General features: G+C 34.9%; 1 long non-coding RNA gene across 1 annotated transcript; it reads left to right on the forward strand.

Annotated features, from left to right (window-relative positions):
* The first annotated feature begins 11140 nt into the window (after nt 1-11140).
* LOC150036343 (uncharacterized) lies at nt 11141-12105 on the forward strand. Its single transcript, XR_016529752.1, has 2 exons — nt 11141-11530; nt 11631-12105. It is a non-coding gene; the product is annotated as an uncharacterized LOC150036343 (long non-coding RNA).
* Nucleotides 12106-20750: the final 8645 nt, after the last annotated feature.

The raw sequence follows: 20750 nt of genomic DNA on the forward strand, positions 1-20750 counted from the left end.
CTCTCCCTGTGGTAACGTTTTCCAGGAACTAAATCCTTAGTAAGAGAAATTGACGTGATTAGTAGCACCTGAATCAAGGATCTAGACAGAATCATCATTCTCTACCAAACATGTCTCCAAGATCAATAAATCATGATTACTGTCTTTAGACATCCTCCTCTTTTGGAGACTAGTGGGATCAGTATCAGAACCTAAATAAGCTCCAAGTTCCATTTCAGAGAACATTTCTCGTCGATGAACATTAACAGAGTCAACAACACTTGCTTTCTCTTTCTGGAGTTTAACTTGGGAACTAATACTACTGGTGTCTTTGTATCCATCCCTCTGTGCTCGAAAAGTAAGAACTGGTGTTCAAACAAATCTTGCAACGAGTTCATGATCTTACGTGCAATGACCATGTTCTCAACCCTTTTGGCTAAAGCATCAGGTATGCTAGCCAATATGTGAAGTCAGACCAATGAATTAGCATTCATCCACACTTCATATGCATTACAAACACTTTGCGGTGCATCAAGGGTCGGGACTTGAGGACATTCCTCAACTATGATAAACTTGAGGTCGTTTACCACGAAATACGTTTTACTAGACTCTTTACACTGTATGAAATCGGTCAAATTAGAGGCATTTAACGAAAAATCAAACATGCTGCTGAAAACAAAAACACATCGACCTACGTTAGGTTTTAAGAAAATACTCGTTGAAAAACATACAACATCCAATACGGTTTAGCAAAACTAACATGAACCCATGTGACATCTAGTTTCGCAATGATGCTCCAAAGTTTTAGGACAAAAGCCGCTGAAGGGTGGCCAATTTATCCCTCCTCTGAATTGAGCCATTCTTGACCAGCCATTAATACCAGAACAACTCTTGTTCCTATAACGACTAGCCATCATTGATTTGGTTAACAAATCGTTAACTTGCATAACAATTTCCCAAAAGTGTGACCCACCATATTAGGCTCTATAGTTCCGTCCCAAGCAGCCAATCCAAAGGGGAAAAAATCCAATTGGGGCAAAAACTAAAGTGACCCTATCCATTTCTAGAGTTCACCTTGATATTGACCAACTGCACAAAACCCATCCGAAGGGGGACGCTTCCAAGGCGCCACGAGAGAGTGCAAGAATGATCTCACGGTGTGAACCAATGAAGGAGGCAGTAGGACGTGTTGACAACACTCTTCACCCACTTACTATAAACACTCTCTCCGTCTATCTTGATATTGACTCATGAAAATATCATCCGAAAGGGAATACTCCCAGGCCACAACGAGCATGAATCTCACGGCGTGAACATTCAGGGAGAAACGTGAGTGGAACCATTAACATATCAGATACATCTTTTCCTCACACTGAGTATTTTATAACCTAGGGTTTAGTTTACTTAGAAAAAACATGGTTAAGAATTTTAACTATGTGACCTTTTAGGTTTGCCCAAGAGTAACATTTACTTTGGAGAGTTGAATAACTTTTGATCATCATCCATTAAACTCTTTAACGGAATCTTTGACCAACTGTCGCATGCTTGCAGAAAATCTATCTAATAACCTTTCCATGTAGGTTCCCAGATAGAGGTGTTCATTTCCGTCAGCTTAAATACCCAGCCTAGACAAAACCTGCCTAAGACAAAAGGTCCCTTATAGATAGATTTAATACAATTTTAATCTTTTATGCCAATCAATTTAATCCTATTAAACCGATTTAAAAAGATTAAACTTAGGTTGTTAATCCCATTAGAACCTTGAACTTAGGTCTATCTCAATCCAATTTTAAAACCCTTTTAAAACATGAGTTCATTTAAGTCCGCATGCAACTCTTTCTTATCAATTTTAGTTCTAATTTCTATTATAATGCTTATAAGAGAAACATCCAAAACCATTCACAACACAAAGAAAACACATACAAGGCATTCATAATATTTACAAACAGCCTAATTGTCATGCTCCATGCATTGTTCATTCATTGCTACTTTTATATAACTCTTATACAAAACAACAACGAACCAAGTAAACATGCTTCCATTCACCTTTATACTATAACACTTATAATATAAAGATGATGCATGAATATGCTTTCTGCATGCATAAATATACTCTTATATTTGAAGATGCATGTGCATGCTTTCTTGTAATTTCAGCGTGTCATATTATAACACTTATAATACATGATGTATGAATAATTGCACAACCTAAGGTGGGTTTTAAATCTATATGTCATACATTATGACATATAAACCACATACATCTCATGTATATTAAACAAAAGTTGATGAACCAGGATAATTAGCCTTAAATCCTCAAGACTAAAAGCTAACTATTACATAAGCAAAGAGTCTCCGGTTCAAACAGGTGTACCAGGTCTTGAACCGTCCGCGTCTCCACTGATCGTGTACCAAAACCTCATGATCGTCTACACGAAAGAGTAAATGCTTTAATCAATCGTTTACCAACGCTTCTAGAGTTAAACGATTGTTTAGCAATGATTGAGTACCTTTTTCTAAGCAATGAAGCATGAGGTATGCAATCGTGCAGTGCGCAACGCATAACACAAACCTTTAACGATCGTCTAAACGACAACGATGTGGTGAAGCACAATCGTCCAAACAATCGATGAGCGAGCACCTAAGTATCATATACTGCGTGATCGTGTAGTCAGTAACTATACGATGATGCTAACTACATGATCATTTAGTATGCGCGCCTTTTATTAAACAATGAGCATCATATGCTCCCACTCGATCGCTTACCTCCAGCGTCCACGCGATCAGGCAACCAATGCTACACGATAGAGTAAACGCTTTACTTCATTGTTTAGTAAATACTACACGATCGCATAGAAAAATCTACGTGATCGTTTAACAAAATCCCAACGATCGTTTACCTTAAGCTACATAACATGACTAATTATTGGTCTTCTTCTTCGCTGAGAACCGCATCTCCATGCTTCGAAACTTCATCAAGAACGACTCGACAAACTTAAACACTTTGAATTATAGACTCGATTGCTTGTTAATTATGCCCAAAAACAAAGGGGCTTTTGCAAATTAACACTTTGCAATCAAAAGAAAGCTTTAAACATTGGCAATTAACCCGTAAACATTCATCAACGCCATCCACAAACGCATTTAACACTTAAACGGAAATGCAGAAAACCCATTACAACTATAAAAGAAGTTTAAAATAGAAATGAAATTTGGAATATCAGAACAATCTGTCTCTGATACCCCAATTGAAGGAAATCAGACATGAGGATTTCCATAAGCAGCAAAATGATCATTCCAAATTCCATTCGAAATTGAACACTAACAATTACAGTAAAAAAACTGAAACTTACAGGTCATGCACAATACGAAATTACATCCTTTACAACAAGTTCAAGGGATAAAGTATCATACCTTTGAATACGCATGCTTCAAACTACCTCGATCACGAAAGCTACTTCAATCTCCAAGACAGCAACACACGAATGCTCGAACACAACGACCGCAACACATCACGATCATAGCAAATACGAACTCAACAATCTCCAAGATCACGAAGCCAACGAACAGCCTCCAAAATCTCGAACTCAGTCGAGTTGAGTAAGACACCACCACAATGGCTACCTTAGTATTCTTGATATGAGAATCCAGAAGTGTGGGCTCTGTGTGGACTTAGTTAGAGGAAGAGACTGGGGGAATAACAATTATGTAGACGATTGAGCAAGTGGGAGATGAGAAGAGTCTATCGTATAGACTAATGCTCAATTGTTTAGAAGAAGGCAAGCTATCATATAACAAAAGGCTTGAGATCGTTTAGCTACGACCAGCTGAGTGAACTATTGTGTAGTGTCACTCAACGATCGTTTAGTCTCTTTTTCAACTATCGTTTAATGAAAACAATTCTCATTTGACAATGATCCATGAGTTTTTCCGAGAATAGCAACTCTTTCAAATCTACTAAATTTAGGGAAATATTTTTTCTTTTATCTCACAGTTACCATAAAACCACCAATAATCTCCCACTCAATTGGTTATTAGAGAAAAAGAGATAATTATCCAATAATTAATATTATAAATATATATGATAACCAACTTATCATTATATTTATAACCTATAGTTTTAATATTTCATCTCATGAAACATATAAAACATAACTCTTTTTCTATTTTATGGTACTTAATGTAAATCACATTTATATTAATCCTCCATTTGATGTATCTCATACATCACACCGATCAGATCATATATAATCGAATTTCCTCTTATCAATTTGAACATTTCAAATCAATACCAAGAACTGATTCTCAACTTGAATCTATTGAGCTACCAAGGGGACCTTATGGACCTGTAACTTGAAGCTCCAACGGTATGTGAATAACTGACTAAACTCTTTAGTCATGGGATCCACCATCTGTTAACTGTTGGGCACTTCATTAAAGATCGACAACTGCACTCTCTTTAGTACAGATATATTTTGTGTCCATATCAACTAATCAATAATGAGATAACCCTTCACAGATCGCTCGTAAGTACAGCTGGGCCAATAATCGTTATGCCCCTACAGTTACATCTAACTCATTAAGTACCACTCATCCCTCTAATGAACATAAGTCATAGTCCTACTATGACCGAGTCCTCTCATCCAAAGAGAAGTTGTGGCCACTATGTTCAAGACCCAGAATCAGCCCTTAAGGGAGCAATCTATCTACTTACTCCTGCTTCAGGGAAGGAGGGAATTCCATCTTGTGTAACTGAGTTCCCAGCTCCTAAATCAGACAAATCCCTGAAAAGGTAGGCAAGGACCGCCCTCAAAGGCAGGAGTTCCTAGAACATTCAGGATTATCACTTAAGGCATGATCCACTTATGTATCTCATATACATGCTTAAGCTTACATACTAACCAGGAAGCTTTGTTCATCGGATATGAGTAAATGCTAAATAAAATAACTCTTATTTTATTTAAAACAATGTGTACAGTTTACAAACTACGAGACTTTGGGAGAATTAGGACATCAATCCCAACAGAAATTCAGTTGCAATTTTCTCCAATCCTTGTTGTGGCCACCACTAGAGCTTCCCTACTATTCTCTAAGAGCCTTAGATTGAGTTGTGAGACTCAAAACAAGCTTGAACTTAGGAAAATGGAAGAGAGGTTTTCTAGTTTTTCAGCTTATTAAAGAACAACTTCTTCAACCTTCAAGAACTTAGCGATTCAGCAATTGCATCAGCTTTTTCACTCAATTAAGAGTGGTTTTATTACTTGACTCTCATGCAAAACTGATCATCTCAAGGGATACGACTATCCCTTGAATTTGGTGGTGGAATTATGTGTAAGAAGGTGACTAATCTTCTTGCTTGAAAGTTGAAAATTTTCACATTTGAATTTTCCCATTTTTCAATTTCCCTTTTTCCTTTTCTTGTTTGCTTTTTTTTTTTCTTTTTTTTTTGAAATTGATTTTCAAAATAAAAAAAATTTCCAATTTTAACTCTTAAATTAAAATTAAAATTTTATTAATTTTACAAAAATTAATTCAATAATCATTTTTCTAATAAAATTAATAATTAATAATTAATAATTTTAATTAATTCTATTAATTTAATATAAAATATTAAATTGATTTGTCACCAAATCTATCACCATGAATCCCTCTTCATGTATTTAAATCATATTTATATATTAATCGAATCTCCAATTACGTTTAATTCCAAAATTAAACGTGTAATTATATCACATATAATTATTAATTCTCTTAATTCGAATTTGAACGTTTCAAATCAACTTATCACGCTATTCTAAGGCTAATCCGTTTGTAAGCTAGTAGGAGGACCTAATGAACCTACAGATCATGGGCTTCAAAGATTCAAGATTAATTGGCTAAACTATTTACACCGAATTAACCCTCATTCGTTATCTACCGGGTCACTCCACTAAAGCCCAATAATTCCACTCCCTTCACTGTAGATATATTGTGTCCACTCGATGTAACCATAATTGGTAAGTTAACCCTTCACAGGTTGATGGCTGAGTAAACGGGTTGTTTTATCCCCGAGATTACTTATTGTTCCTTAAGTCCCACTGATCCTCTAATGAATAATTGGTTTGTGATCCGACCATCAAACAGAGTCCCTCTCGGGCCAAAGAGAAGGTGAGGCCACTTGTTCAAGACCCGAAGTCAACACTTAAGGGAACAATCTCTCTACTATTCCTGAAAACGGGTAGGAATGAATTCCATCTTGCACCTTATGTCCCAGCTATCTACCCGGTCTTACCTCTAAAATGGGAGGCTTATTGAGTCGGCGCTATTGAGCCAACCCTCAACCAAGCAAATCTAAGGATAATCCTGAATGAACAGGAGTTCATAGTTAGCTCAAGATTAAGTTCAAGTTACCTAGGTCATCGTTTTGAAATAGTTAGTCTTAAACAGTAAACAACGTTATAAAGTAAGAGTGACTTATTTCTTGGTTTGATCTTATGCAAACTCATTGCACAGGACACCCCCACTCCTCATATCACCACGTGAACGAATCAGGACCACTCCGTTTGTATCACTTTACAACTTCTTGTAATAACAATAGAATGGGCCGCATCCAATAGTGTTACCAGAATAATGTACCCAACCTTATTTGTATATGATCATTTTGATTATTTACTCGAACCTGATCCACTTTTGTGTCTCCACATAAAGTTAAGTGCTCATGTAATAGTCATGGATCTTTTAGTTTATTTGATTTATTTCTAAAACGAAGTAAGCAATTCATATATTCAATAACAACTTTATCGATTTATAGAATGAATTTATTGTTTACAAACCACGAGTTTTAGGACATAAAATCCAACATTTAGTTTTTGCCCCAATCAATTTTTTTCCTTTGGTTGGTTCATTGGGGCATAACGCTAGGGTCTAAAATGAAGGGTTACACTTACGATAAATTGTTAAGCTAGTTAATGATTTATTGACCAAATAAATGATGACTGATTGTTATAGGAATAAGAGTTATTCTGGTGTAATGATTGGTTGAGAGTGTCTCAATTCAGTGAAGAGACAACTAACTACCTTTCGGTGGCTTTTGTCTTAAATCACTGAACATTCCAAATCCTACCTCTTAAATCATTCATTAGATCAATAATTAGCCCAAAAACTAATGGGTATTCAAAATACTTCTTGGAACTCCTTTAAAACACCAAGTACACCAAATATCTTACCCACAGCCAAATTCCAGCGAGGTATGCGACATGATGGCCATTGAATTGCCACAATCGACAAATAGATCTAAAAATAGAATATGCGAGGAAGAGATCGAGGTCAGAGAAGGATAAAGATCTGGAGGAGAGAAATATCTGGCGTGCAACCAACGACGAATGCATGGACCACCTGAGCATGCGAGCGATTGTTGGTGTTTGGATGTCGACAGGCGGATCCATGGGCTTCATTAATTGGATGGCTATGAGGCTTCATGAATAATCCACACACGGATCTACAACGCTGACAGACGGGATGGCTGGCAAGATCTATGACAGTAGTCGACTAATGGTGATATAGCGGTGGTCGGTGGCCGGTTGGTCTAGCGCGCGGGTTGCAAATAAGAGGAAGGAGCTAAAAAGTACATATACTTCTCATTGTTCAAATAATCGGTATCAGATACGTATCTGAGTCTGAACGTGATTTGAAGTATCTGATTATTTTTTAATTGTTTTTTAAAAGTTTTAGATACATGAAGAAGATATGTTGGGTAATTTTTTTTAAAAAAATTTAAGTTCAACCACTTAAAAAGCCCAACCCACAACCTATTTTATTTAAAAGTCCACTTAAATCTAGCAATCAAAAACAAAATAAACTAAAAATAATATGAAAAACTAATAAAAACAGGAAAAGGTAATAATTTTTCATCATTCTCTTCTCTTCTCTCTCACAATCTAAATCATGGTTCACACTCTTTCCCTCTTCATACTCAACTTCATTATTTAATCATCATCTTCTATTTCTTTCTTTAATCTTCATCTTTTGCTTCTTCCTTGTCATCTGCTTTCAACCACCCTTCGACGCTGTTGGATTTTTTTTTCTTTTTTTCTTCTTTTTTTAGTTTTCACTCTCTTTTTAAATTTACTTTAATCTAACTTAAAACAAGTATCATAAAAATTAATTGGATATATATATATAAATGTATCTGTATCTTAGTTTTTTTAGAAATTGATGTATCATCATATCCTATCGTATTCATATCTTATATCTGTATCCGTGTCCATGCTTCTTAGAGGAGAAGACTACTTTGGGCTGAAAATCGTGAAGAAGGAAAAAAAAAAGGAGGAAGAAGAAGGATAATCCTTAGGCTGCGTGTGGCTTGGCTAGAAAATAGCTTGATGGCTTAACTCCATTTAATAAACACTTAATTCCCTTTTCGCTTTTAAATTTAAAACCCCGAAAACCATTTTAATTCCAAAATAGTTTATCCAACTTCCTTAAATTAAGTTTAGACTTCTAAATCTCTCGTTTGAGTTAAATCTTAATTTCAAAATCTTTTTATTACTTATAATTCAAATTGAATTGATTTAACCTAATAATTCAATTTTTGCCTTAAAATTTAAAATGTAATTGAAACAATTCAAGATAATTAAATTAAAATTATTTGAAAATTTGAGACGTCACACTGCTACTATGTTCCAATTCTTATCACAAAAAAAAAAAAAAAAGAGTTTCTATATGAATAGTAGTTGTTTAAATATTTATGAAGTAACTATAGAAAGAATATGTTTTTTTTTTAACCGACAAAATACAAAGGTATTATGAATATTATAATTGAAAATAGATATTCATTGCTTAGTGTCCCAAAGGCCATATGTCACCATTCATGTAGTTATTCATGTTTGGTGTCATGTAAGTCCACATCCTACTTGCCACTTTGCCTATAAATAGTGACATTTGGTGTTACACCTACATTGGTGAGAATTCCACTTCCACCAATTTTTATATTATCTAATTTTATGATTTTGGTTATTTTATGTTTTAGTTATTTTACTTTATAATTTTAGTTTTTATTTATTTATTATTATCATATAAAAATATTATTTTATTATATTTTTCATATATGTATTCCCGTTATGCTCCTCAATTTTCATAACACATTATTAGCACGAGCTCCTGTCGTTTTCCTCGCTAAAGGTAGGTCCTAAAGGTATGTCGATTTTTCTCTCTTCGTTATAATTAATAAATTTAATGTTATTTTGTATATTCAATATCTATAAATTTATAATATAAGTACAATATTTTATGATAGTGCTGTCATGACAAATTTCAAAAAAATTAGAATTTGTCGCCCTTGATATTAACGGCAGTAATTATTTGTCATGGTTACTTGATGTTGAAATCCACCTGGATGTTATGAATCTTATGGAGACTATTAAAGAAGTAAATATGACATCCAATCAGGACAAAACAAAAGTTATGTTTTTCTTTCATCATCATATCCACGAGGGATTGAAAATGAAGTATCTTATAATAAAAGATCCTCATATCTTGTGGAAAAATTTAAAAGAGAGGTATGATCATAAAAAAACAGTTATTCTTCCTAAAACTCGTTATGAGTGGATGCATTTGAGGCTACAAGATTTCAAATCAGTAAGTGATTACAACTCCGCATTATTTAAAATCAGTTCAAAATTGTTGTTATGTGGAGAGAACATTATTGATGCTAATATGCTAGAGAAGACATTTTCTACATTTTATGTCTCGAATATGCTTCTGCAGTAGTAATATCAAGAGAGAGGTTTTAAACAGTATTCTGAATTAATTTCATGTCTTCTCGTGATCGAACAAAATAACGAGTTATTGATGAAGAATCATGAATCTTGACCAACCAAAACAACATCATTCTGTGAAGTGAATGTTGTGAATTTTAATAATAATCGCGGTCGAGGTCGTGACCGTGGCAGAGGAAGAAATAATTATTTTTTTCGTGGTGGTCATTCTAATCATTTAAATTTCAAAAGAACCACCAAATTTATGATCACAAAGGAAAAACTCTACAAGATAACAGTTCAAAGAGTGTTGAAAATAAATGCTTCCAATGCGGAATGACTGGGCATTGGTCACGTACCTATCGTACGTCAAAACACTTAGTTGACCTCTATCAAGCCTCCCTGAAGGAAAAAGAGAAAAATGTGGAAGCAAATTTTGCATACCAAGATATTGACATATTTGACCCATCCCATATGAAAAATTTGGATGTGGCGGACTTCTTTGAATCTCCTAAGGAGAAGATTGGCACAATCGGTGGCACATCAAGTGTTTCTTTTGACTTTAAGAATATCTAGACTTAACTTTGTTTTTTTCTTTTACTTATCTTCATGTTTTAGTAACTTTTGTATATTTTAAGTGTTGTTTTTCTAATTGTAATTATTTTCTTTTAATGAAGAAATATAGATCATTTTCATATGCTGGGTGTTTAAAAAATGAGCAAAGAAGATTTATGTCTGACAGATAGTGCAACTACACATACAATACTTACAAATAAAAAATATTTTTCCAAATTGACAATGTTGAAAGCAAAAGTAAATACAATATCATGTTCTGCAAGCTTGATTGAAGGTTTTAGAAAAGCAAATATTATTTTGCCTAGAGGAACAAAATTTACAATTGACAATGCATTGTTCTCTAGTTAATCAAAGAGAATTCTTCTAAGTTTTAAAGATATACGTTGCAATGGTTATCATACTAAGACTGACAGTAAGAATAATGTGAAATATCTATATATCATATCCACTGTCTCAAATGAAAAATAGAAGAGTTGTCTGCTTTATCTTCTAGATTGTATTATACTCATTTACGAGTAATTGAAACATATGCAACAATGAACTCGAAGTTCATGAATCCAAACATATTTACAATTTAGCATGACCGATTGTGTAACGCCTCAATTTTTTTTTAGGTAAAACGTTGTTAAATTATTTGGGATTTATTTTGGTTGAGGTTGAATTTTAATAATTTATTTGAGACCCTTTTTATTGAAACAAATAAGTGAGGAATTAAATTTATGTGGTTTGAGATTTAATTTCCTTTAGAGTTTTATTTGAATTTTTTGAATTAGGATTAAAGGAGTTAAATTATATATGTATATCTAATTAATTAGGGTTTTTGGCTTTAAAAAGGGTAATTAATGGCCTTGGGAAGTGTGCATTAAATAAAAAAAAGGGAAAACCCTTTCTTCCTCCCAGTCGCATGACCCCCCTCCTCCAAACCCTCTTCTTCCAGCCGCGTAAGGAGCCCCCACCGCCTAGTTGTAGCCGCCACCGACCGCGTACCAGAAGGCATCGCCGTTCGAATCGGCCCGTCAGCTGTCGTTCTCCGCCCTGCTCGCCGTCGCCATTCCAGACGTGAGCCATAACCATTTTCGTCATTCTTAGTTGCACTCGTTGTTGCCGTTCAAGACGCGAGCCACGCCCGTAGCCGTCCTCAACTGCATTCCACCGTCGTCGTCAAGGCTGTCGACATCCGCGGTAGTGGTCGTCCGTACAGCTTCGAGCTGCTCGTGTGGCCTCTGTTTGTGTACTGTGGGGTAAGAACTTGGTTGGTTTGATCAGTTTTTTATCTTTCTTGAAAGATCTTGACTATTTAGTGAAATTCAGGCTTGATGATTGGTCCAATTTTGAATTTAGGAGACTGAAAGGGAGGTTATAAGGTATTGTAGCAGCCGGCAAAGTCTTCATTCGTTCTTTTTGTCAAGTTTTGAAGGGTAAGTTGTATGGGGATTGCTGAATTAATTTGTGTAGATTTTGGGGATTCGCCCCCACAAGTTGAACTGTTGACTCAAGCCTTTGCTAAATTAAGAGGGGAGTTTCAACTGGTGTTTTCTTTTGCTTAGGCCTAAATCCAAGGTAAGTGATGATATGCCTATTGGTCTCTACATTAATATGAGATATTTGATATGCCTATTTATGAGATATTTGATATACCTATTAGTATGAGATATCTTGATATGCATGTTGGTCAGTTGAAAATTTTGGAAGCTTACTTAGAATGTTAATGTTGTGTTGTCACAATATTGGGTGGATGGGTAAATTGTGAATTGTTATGTGACTTTGTCATGATTTAAGACCTTGATTATGCTTATGACTATTTGAGATTTGCACATGTTGTGAGCTGGGCCCTCATTCTATGCCTAAAGGAACACCACTTATGTTTATGATTGTGCCCTCCGGGGTCACCATTTATGAAAACGTGCCTTCGGGTTCGCCCCTTATGCTTACTTATGCCTATGCCTATTTGTGCACTTGTGTCCCGATGGGAAGGCTAACAGATCACTGAGTGGGCCCAGTTTTTTCAGGTAAAGGTATTGATTCATTTAATTGTTATTTATTTTAAAGTTGGGTAAAGGGTACCCCGAATGATAATTTTTTTTTTTCTCAAGAATTCTCTTCCTTATTGAGTTTTATTTAATGAAATAAAAAATTTATCTCTTTTATTTAAATATTCTTCGAGAAATGTATTGTCAAGCATATACATGCACAGAGTAGCGTCCTAGAAACTACGTTACAAATGTTACAGATTGGGTCATCCAGGATCTATATTAATAAGGAGAATTATTGAAAATTCAAATGGACACCCATTGAAGAACCAGAAAATTCTTCAATCTAATGAATTATCATGCGATGCTTGCTCTCAAGAAAAATTGATTATTAGACCATCACCATCTAAAGTGGGGATTGAATCACTCGTAGTTTTAGAACGAATTCATGGTATTAATAGATGCATCCAACAGATGGTCACACGTATGTTTATTATCAAGTTGAAATCTTGCATTTGCAAGATTACTTGCTCAAATAATTAAGTTAAGAGCACAATTTCCTGATTATATAATTAAGACTATTTGTCTTGATAATGCTGGTGAATTTACATTTCAAGCTTTTGATAATTATTGTATGTCAATTGGGATAAGTGTTGAACATCCTGTAGCTCATGTTCATACACAAAATGGTTTAACAAAATCATTTATAAAATGTGCAATGTCATTTGTACTCATTAGGTCAATAGTTTATCATAAGTACTCGCCATTATAATTAGTCATGAGCCAAATATTTCCCATTTGAGAATTTTTGGATGTGTAGTATATGTTTCCATTGCTCCACCACCCACTAAGATGGGTCCTCAAAGGAGGTTAGGATTATATGTTGAATATGATTTCCCATAAATTATTAAATATCTTGAGCCCTTGACGGGTGAGGTGATGTATTTATTGCACGATTTATCGATTGTTATTTTAATGAGACAAATTTTCCAACATTAGGGGGAGAAATTAAGAAGTTGGAAAAAGAAATTACATGGAATGCATCGTTATTGTCTCATTTAGATCTCTGTACAGATTAATGTGAACTTGAAGTTAAGAAAATAATTCATTTGCAAAATATAGCAAATCAATTATCAGATGCATTGATAGATGCAAAGAAAGTACTAAGTCACATATATCAACTGCAAATGTTCCATAAAAAATTGATATTTCAACACAACAAGTTGTCACTAATGAGTCTGGAATACGCCAGAAACGTGGTAGGCTAGTGGGTTTCAAAAATAAAAATCATTGAAAACGAAAAATAATTAATAATGAAAAAAACTTGGTTGAAGATGTATCCATAAAAAAAATCCTGACATGACTAGTGAGGTAGGTAAAATACCCAAAGATAATAATAAGATTTCAATAAACTATGTCATGACAGGAAAAAGATGAAATCAAACTAATGTAATTATTGACAACATTTTTGCATATAATGTTGCTCTTGATATTATGAGGATCCTGAACCAAAATCTATTGAAGAATGTCAACATGGAAAATATCGGCTTCAGTGGAAATAAGCAATTGAGGCAGAATTAAACTCACTTTCAAAACGTCAGGTTTTTGGACATATAGTCCAAACACGTGTTAAATATGTGTGATACAAATGGGCATTTGTGAGGAAAAGAAATGAAAATAATAAGGTCACAAGATATAACACAAGACTAGCTACACAAGGTTTTTCACAAAAAGAGATGTATTCTCCGATGGTGGATGCAATTACATTAAAATATTTAATTGGCTTGACTGTATCTAAAAGTCTGGATATACATCTTATGGATGTAGTCACAACATATTTATATGGATCTCTTGATAACGATATTTATATGGGAATCGTAGAAGGATTTAAGGTACCTAAAATATCTACATCAAATTCTCAAGAATGATATTCAATAAAGTTATAGAGATCATTATATGGATTGAAACAATTAGGACGGATGTGGTACAATTGTCTGAGTGGATATTTATTGAAAGAAGCATATCAAAATAATCCAATATATTCGTGTGTTTTTATAAAGAAATCACAATCATGATTTGCTATTATAACTGTATATGTTGATGACTTGAATATAATTGGAACTCCTGGATAGCTTTCAAAGGCAATAAAATATCGTAAGAAAGAATTTGAGATGAAAGATCTCGAAAAAACAAAATTTTGCCTTAGTTTGCAAATTAAATATTTAGCATATGGAATATTTTGTTGGGATTTGTGTCCTAATTCTCTCGGAGTCTCGTTGTTTTGTAAAGATATACATTGTTTAATGAATAAAATAAGTGTTATTTAATTCTAGCATTTACCTATATCCAATAAACAAAACTCTTTGGTTATCTTATGTGAAATTAAACATGTATATGTGATATACAAGTGGATCATGCCTTAAGTGATAACCTAAATAGGTCTGTAGTATAAGGATTAAGGTGGGATATCTGATCCTAGTGACACTATGGATACGACCCACTTGGTAGAGGTTTGCAAGTGTTGTAACTACTACAGATAGTAGATCCTGACCATTCACGTGGAGACGTGCAAGCGGGGGTGTATATACAAAGAGTTTGTATAAGACCTGGACCACGAGATGATTAGACTCTGTCTATAACATCGTTGATACTAAGACTTGCATCTCACCTAAACGACCATAGGTGACACAATCTCAATCCTGAGTGTTTTGAGAACTTCTGCCTTTGAGGGCGATCCTTGATTAATATGGGTAAGAGTGACCAGATTGCCAACTCAACATGCCTACTTTTTTGGGGACTTGTCTGATCTGGGAGCTGGGAACTCAATCCACAATATGGAGTTCACTTATTTCCCGAAACAGGGATAAGTAAAGAGATTGCTCCCTTAAGGTTGATTCCGGGGCTTGAATATAGTGGCCACAGCTTCTCTTTGGAAGAGAAGACTTAGTCATATTAGGACTATGATTTATGTTTATTAGAGGGATCAGTGGTACTTAAGGAGACAAATGTAACTACAAGGGCATAACGGTTGGCCCAGCTGTACTTACGAGCGATCTGTGAAGTATTGTCGTATTTCTGATTGGTTAAGATGGACACATAATATATCAGTGGTAAGGAGAGTTCAGCTGTCAGTCTTTAGTGGAGTGTCTGACAGTTAATGGATGGTGGATCCTGTGACTAAAGAGTTTAGTCAGTTATTCACGTACCATTGGAACTTCGAGCTACAGGTCCATAAGATCCCCTTGGTAGCTCAATGGATTCAGTTGAGAATTAGTTCTTTGTGTTGATTTGAAATGTTCAAATTGACAAGAGGTATTTTGATTATATATGATATAATCGGTTTGGTGTATGAGATACATCTAGTAGAGATAATGTAAATGAGATTTACATTAAGTACTATGGAATAGAAAAAGAATATGGTTTATGTGTTTCATGAGATGAAATATTAAAACTATGGGTTATAAATATAGTATGATAAGTTGGTTATCATTTATATTTATAATAATATTAATTATTGGTTAATTAATTATTTTTCTTTAATAACCAATTGAGTGGGTGGTTATTGGATTTTTATGGTAACCGTGAGATAAAAGGAAAATGGTTTTCCTAATTTTAGTAAATGTTGAAAAGTTTTTTTTTTTAAAAAAAAGTTGTTGAGATTTCTCACAAAAAAGGATCCCATACATGATACAGATACGGATAAGTCGAAGATACGTTATATATATATACACACACATATATAATATCTAGTCAATTGTTATAATACTTATTTTAAGTTAGATTAAAATATATTCAAGAGAGTGAAAACTTGAAAAAAAGTCTAGTAATGTCAAGTGATTAATGAATAACTAGAGTAGACAGTAGGAAAGAAGTAGAATATGAAGATTGAAGAATGAAGTTGTGGATGAAAGGGGTATGAATCATGATTTAAATAGTGGAAGAGAAGAGAAGAATGAAGATTTAATTATGTTTCGGGTTTTTTTAAAAAAAATTATGTTTTTATCATTTTTAATTTATTTTATTTTGGATTGCTCAATTTAAGTGAAATTTTATGTTTGGAAGTGATTTAAAAATGGTTGAAATCACTTTTGTCATTTTCAAAATCACTGTGAAACATGTTTAATTCTTCAAAATTAATTTTGATGATATGAAAATTGTATTTAAAAGTGTAAAATTGAAAACTAAATTAATTTTGAGTAATTAAAAGTGTGTTTTTTAGTGATTTTAAAAATGAAAAAAGTGACTTTTGATGATTTTAAAATCTCTCCTAAACATGCACTAAAATAAAATGGGTTGTAGGTTAGGCTTAATTTTAAAAAAAAAATTGACCAACGTATCTGGAAGCAGATACCCGTATTTGAAAAATAAAAATAAAAATAAAAAATCAGATACTTCAAATCACGTATCAGACACGTATCTACCACGTATCTGGATGTATCCATATCGTATCCGTATCTGATACCGATTCTCTGCACAATTAGAGGTATCTGTGCTTCCTAGGATCTCACAGAGTTGTCAAGTAAATATAGATTTACTAAACGACAGCTTGGATGAACTAAATGATCGTGCAGTGGCGAGCTAAACGATCGTACGGTATTTACCAAACAATCACATAGTTTTTGTTAGACGATCGCTTGCCCAAAATAAATGATCGGTAGTGTCTGTAGGCGACAGACCGAGCTAAACAATCACATAGGTTTTGCTAGACGATCGCATAGCTTTAGCTAAACGATTAGGCATTGACCTATACGATAGGTCTCCGCCATCTCCCACTTGCCCAGTCGTGTACACAATCGGTGTTTCCTCCTTCGTCTGCCTCATTCCAAATCCGAATAGAGCCCACCCTCTGGATTCTCACACCGAGAATACCAAGGTAGCCTTGTTGGTGGTGCCATACTCAACTCAACACCATCGAGGTGTTATGGAGACCGTTCGTGCTGTTGCTGAGGAGTTCGTGGTCGAGGCGATCGTTGAGGATGAGTGCAAAGAGTTCATGTTATGTTGCGGTCGTGTAGATCGAGCATTCGAGGTTGCTGTTGTTCGAGTGGTCATGCGCAAAGGAGCGTGGAGACGCATCTTCAAATGTTCGTAGAGTTTTCTCTTTGTTCATTTGAGTTTTCATGCTATAATTTCTATATTAATTATATAACTGCATGTTTCTAGACGACTGTAAATGTAATATTCATTCATGATTGTAATTTGGAATGTTCTTATTTTCGCTGCTCATGGAAATCTCGAATCTGATTTCCTTCAATTGGTATCAGAGCCAGGTTCTCTGATGTTCCAAATTACAACTCTGAATTGAACACATTTTACAGTTGCGGTGGGTTTCTGCACTTGTGGTTAATCGTTTTCTGCATTTGTGGTTGCGTTGATGAATGTTTCGGGTTTAATTGCCTTTTTGTTAAAGCTTTCAGTATTATAAAGTGTTAATTGTAAGGGCCCCTGTGTTTTTGGGCGAAATTTAACTTTGCAATCGAGTCTATAATTCAAAAGGTTTGAGTTCATCGAGTCGTTCGTGATGAAACTTCGGCATATGGAGATGTGGTTCTCAACAAAGAAGAAGACCAAACGTTGGTAGTATCATGTAGCCTCATGTAAACGATCGTTAGGATTTAACTAAGCGATCGTTTAGATTTTTCTAGACGATCGTGTAGTATTTTCTAAACGATCATTTAGCTAATGCTAAGCGATGGAGTAAATCATTTACTCTATCGAATAGCGTTGGTTACGCGATCGCATAGGCACTAGAGGTAGATGATCGTAGTGGGAGTATGCGATGCTCTTCGTTTAGTAGAAGGTGCACGCTAGACGATCGTGTAGTTAGCAAGCTTCATCGCTTAGTTACTACCTATGCGATTGCGCATATGCGATACGGAGGCGCTAGCTAAACGATCGCTTAGGCGATGATGCTTCACGACATCGTAGTCGTTTAGACGATCGCGGAAGGTGGGTGTTGTACGGAGCACACTAAGCGATCGTGTACTTTAGGCTTCATCGCTTATTAAAGGTACGTGATCGTGTAGTAATAGCTAAATGATCATTTAGATTTTTCTAAACGATCGTGTAGCAAATGCTAAACGACCGTTTAGCTCTTGGAGCACTGGTAAGCGATAGAGCAAAGCGTTTATTTTATCGTGTAGACGATCGCGGGGTGCTTAGTATACGATGGTTGGAGAAACGATACTTTGCTCGAGCGGTTCAAGACCCGGTTCGCCTGTTTGAACCGGAGACTCCTTATCTTTGTAATAGTTGGCTTTATTTTTGTGATTTTAAGACAATTTTACCCGGTTCATCAACATTGGTTGTTTATATATGTGATGTATGGTACTTATATGCCAAAGTGTTTGTCATATAGTTAAAACTCACCCTAGGTTGTGCAATTATTCATGCATTATGTATTATAAATGTTATAATATTGCATGAAGAAATTACTTGAAAGCATGTGCATGCATCATGAAATATAAGAGTTATATTTTGCATGCAGTGAGCATTAACATGCATCATCCTTTTATATTATAAGTGTTATAGTCTAAGGGTGAATGGAAGCATGTTTTGCTTGTTTCATTACTGTTCTGTATAAGTGTTATATAAAAGAATTAGCAATGAATGGACAATGCATTGATCATGACACTTAGGCTATTTATAAGCGTTATGAATGCCTTGCATGTGTTAGCTTCGCATTGTGGTGGTTGTTTTTGTTTATAAGTGTTATAAAGGAAATTAGACCTAAAATTAATAATTAAGAGTTGCATGCGGACTTAGGGTGAACTTAATTTTTTAAAAGGGTTTTAAAATTGGATTGAGATAGACCTAAGTTCAAGTGGTTCTAAAGAGTTTAGTAACCTAGACTAATCTTTTCAAATCGGTTTAATAGGATTAAATTGGTTGGAATAAAAGATTAAATTTGTTGTAAACCTATCTATAAGGGACCTTTTGTCTAAGGCGGGTTCTGGCTAGGATGGGAAATAAGTTAACGGAAACGTAACACCTTTACTTGGGAACCAACCTGAAAGGTGAATTAGATAGATTTTCAACAAGCATGTGATGATTTGGTCAAAGACTCCGTTAAAGAGTTTAATGGATGATGATCAAAAGTTGTTTAACTATCCAAGGTAAATGTTATTCTTGGGCAAACCTAAAAGTCACTTAGTTAAAATCCTTAGTCGTGTTTTTTCTAAGTAAGCTAAACTCTAAGTTATAAAATACTCAGTGGGAGGAAGAGGCGTATCAGATATGTCTATGATTTCACTCACGTTTCTCCCTGTATGTTCACACCGTGAGACTCATGCTTGGTCTCGTGGTGCCCTGGGAACATCCCCCTTCGGATGGTGTTTGCATGAGTCAATATCAAGGTGAACGGAGAGAGTGTTTATAGTAAGAGGGTGAAGGGTGTGTGTCAACAAGTCCTATGGTCTCTATCATTGGTTCACACCATGAGATCATTCTGTACTCCCTCGTGTCGCCTTTGTGCGACCCCCTTCGGATGGGTATTGTGTAGTTGGTCAATATTAAGGTGAACTCCAGAAATGGATAGGGTCGCTTTAGGTTTTGCCCCAATCAGATTTTTTCCCTTCGGATTGGCCTTTTGGGATGGACTTCTAGGGTTTAAAATGGCGGGTCACACTTACGGGAGATTGTTAAGTAAGTTAATGATCTCTTGGCTAAATCATTGATGACTAGTCGTTATAGAAGCAAGAGTTGTTCTGGTATTAAAAAGTGGTTGAGAACTTCTCAATTTAGAGGAGGGATAACTGACCTCCCTTCGGTGGCTTTTGTCCTAAACCTTTGAAGCGTCATTGCGAAACTAGATGTCACACAGGGTTCATGTTAGTTTTGCTAAAACCTTATTGGATGTTATTTTGTTTTACAATGGGTATTTGCTTAAAACCTAATGTAGGTCAATGTGTTTTTCTTTTCCGCAACTCGTTAGTATTTCCATTTAAAGCTTTTAAATATGACCGATTACTTACAATGGAAAGAATCGTGTGAAACGAATTTCGTGGCAAACGACCTAAATCTCACTACTCTCCAAAAGAGGAAACAAAACAGTAAATATGATTTATTGGTCTTGGAGACGATCTGGTAGAGAATGATGATTCTGCCTGGATCTTTGATTCAGTTGCTACCAATCATGTCAGTTCCTCTTACCACTTCGAGTCAGTACTGGTGAGGTTGTTTCAACTGTTGCTGTAGGCAAGCTGAAGTTATTTGTTGACAAGAAACATTATCTGTTACTGAATAATGTTTTTGTAGTTTCTCATATTAAGAAGAACTTAATCTCAGTTTCTTATCTCATCGAACAAGGCTACACCATCTCCTTTTCTGAGAATAAAGTGCTTATTTTCAAGAATGGAATGGAGATTGGTTATGGTTCAATGTTAAATAACTTATATGTACTAAGGTCGTTAGTCATAAAAGCCTTGTTTAACACCGAAATGTTCGGTACAACAACAATAGCTAAAAGACCAAAGGTTTCTCTAAAGGAAAA

The sequence above is a fragment of the Benincasa hispida genome, chromosome 5 (assembly GCF_027475165.1).
Source record: "Benincasa hispida cultivar pf3 chromosome 5, pf3_genome.v1.1, whole genome shotgun sequence".
NCBI classification, from domain to species: Eukaryota; Viridiplantae; Streptophyta; class Magnoliopsida; order Cucurbitales; family Cucurbitaceae; genus Benincasa; species Benincasa hispida.